Here is a 2,504-nt window from a genome sequence, read left to right as displayed (position 1 = left end):
GTGATTTTACCGGAAAGAATAGTCTCTCTTCGCAACGGCATTACGCGATAGATTGAAACACGCTTGTGTGTGTGTGTGTGTGTGTGTGTGTGTGAAGACTGCGGGAGCATGTGTGCGAGCCAAAAGAGAATGTAAATCCCGCCTATTTTGATTTGATTGCCATTTGAGCGCCATTAAACCACATTCATTTCGACTGACTGTCAATCACGCGGTGTCAAACAATTGTACTGCATGAGAGAGGGCCGAGCTAACTCTCTCAAACACACACACACAAACAAAGTGAGGCATAAAGCGCGGCACACGCAACGACTACGCCAAAAATTGGTTTCAGAGCAACACGCGGGCCGCACTAACATTAAACTTTGATGTCAAGTAGGGGGCCACAAAATATCATCCTGCAAGTGGCCCGCGGGCCGGGAGTTTGAGACCCCTGTCTTAAACCTTTACTAGCACCAAATTTAGGACCAAAAGGTTTATTCTAAAATCTTATTCCAGCATTACAGTGAAAAAAAAAACAAAAAAAACTGAAGAACTCCAAAGGCACACAAAATTGTTTGTCACCAACTATTTTCAAGTTGTTTGGAAAGTGCTGTTTATGTCAATGTCCCAAAAGCTCTCCATCAGTAGGAAACTGGTGCACCATCTCTCCACAGTAGATGTGAATGGACATGTTCCAAAGAGGCAGGAAAGAAAAAAAGATATACCTTGAGGAAAGAAAAAGAAAACGCAAAGAAAAAACTTGTTTATAAAACAGATCTATCCATTATTATAATTGGCTCAATTAAATTAAAACGATAGATGTACAGTTGTGCTCCAAAGTTTATATTCACTCAGCAGTATCTGTATGAAAAAAAGAAGAAAAAAAAGAAATCATAAAAATGAGCATGTTGTCTCTTTTTTACCCTGATGAAGCAGTTTATTCTGCACGGTGTGTGTAAGCTTTTGACCACAACTGCATCCCCTTTGTGATGAATTACCTCAGTCGTCAGGGTAGAATGATTGGAGAGGTTCCTTCACGTATCCCACTGAGCACATCATCTTCACTGACACTGGACTTTAAAAATAGAGAACATTTTAATAATGGTTTTTATTCCTACTTTACAGGGAATTAAACATAACTTAAATATAGATAAATAACCCAAGACCAATGTAAATTGAGAAAAGTATTCTTGCATTTTTCCTCATCTTGCCTTGCAAGTTTCAGCTTACCTCGCACCATCTCCATGAAGGATGTTCCTGTATTTACCACGCCTGGCACAGCAATGCTGCGGCTCCTTTCCTTTGGGTGTGTGGCCTGTAAAATATATAATGATTAGGGGATCTGTAAATGCACAAGTGGGAATGTATTACTTACAAATGGACAAGATACAAAGCATTTAAAAGCTAAAGACTTGATAGCAATGTTTTAGCTTGTGTGATCAGTGTCATGGCTGGGCATAAATTATCTTGATAAAACATAATTAACATTAACTTGACCATAGATGGCTCTGTGATTCCACACAGCTTGGACTGGATCTCCAATAACAAATCTGTATTGATCCTACAAAATATTAAAAACACAAATAGTACTTTAACATCTTACTCTCCAAATGCAAAAAGAACATATTAAAATAATTATTTCATTACTGGTTGTTATAAGTTAATATATGGAATAAATGTATATAACGTTAAATGTCTTCTGTCCATTTAAAAAGTAGGAGTTCGATTAAAATATTGTATTTACAGCAGGCAAATTTATTGAACATGCCCACACCGGCGATCACATTCCGATTTAAGAAATTATTATAATGCAATCTTAGATACATGATAGGAAACATGATTAATTCACCTCCCGAGTCCCCTATCTGCGATTAAACTAAATAACTAACTTACACCGTAATAGAGAGCTACCATGTTACGGTGAAAATGTAAAATCAAGAGAGCTTATATCAAGATATACTTACTTGACTCGTTATTTGTAGCATATAACGTCTCATCTGTAATGATCCAAACGGTTCGCCCCTCTGTTGTCTGTTCTCTTCAGCTTCATTTTCCTTACGCATCGAGATGACGCAAACATGGCGGACCACGCATTTTTCAAAATCATGACGTAGTATTTTTGCCGCATGCGCATTGAAATATTAAGTATAAATATAAAATAAGATATTTCGTGCATTAAATGTTGATTATAAATCACTTATTATCCATTTCTGTTCAGGTTGTTCTAACACACTGTGTAGTTGGACTGTATTTCAGAGAACTTGACTCATTCACCTAACTAAAAGTCAGTCATGTTTACAGTGAGTCTGATTAAAATGAAATGTAGCCTATTTTAACTGAATTTTAATGCAAATTAATTTGGTTTAGATTTGTTCCATTTTTTCTTGCAATTAATGCAATTAAATGTGTGTTTAATCGCCATACAACAACATAATATTGAAAGTAGGTTATTCTGTACACAGATGTAAAGTAGCCTACAGTACATTAGGCAACTCCTCTCAAAGATTGACAATGTCAAATTATGT

The 2,504-nt window shown here is 36.4% G+C and overlaps 1 long non-coding RNA gene across 1 annotated transcript; it reads right to left on the bottom strand.

Moving 5' to 3' along the window:
* Positions 1–390: 390 nt before the first annotated feature.
* On the bottom strand, positions 391–1,306 carry LOC137039661 (uncharacterized). Its single transcript, XR_010897747.1, has 3 exons — positions 1,210–1,306; positions 978–1,054; positions 391–704 (listed from the first exon to the last, which is right to left on the bottom strand). It is a non-coding gene; the product is annotated as an uncharacterized lncRNA (long non-coding RNA).
* Between the last annotated feature and the right edge of the window lie 1,198 nt (positions 1,307–2,504).

Source organism: Pseudorasbora parva, chromosome 14, assembly GCF_024679245.1.
Source record: "Pseudorasbora parva isolate DD20220531a chromosome 14, ASM2467924v1, whole genome shotgun sequence".
Lineage (NCBI taxonomy): Eukaryota > Metazoa > Chordata > Actinopteri > Cypriniformes > Gobionidae > Pseudorasbora > Pseudorasbora parva.
Note: the sequence above shows the minus strand (reverse complement) of the source record. Positions and strands in the feature narration are given on the sequence as shown.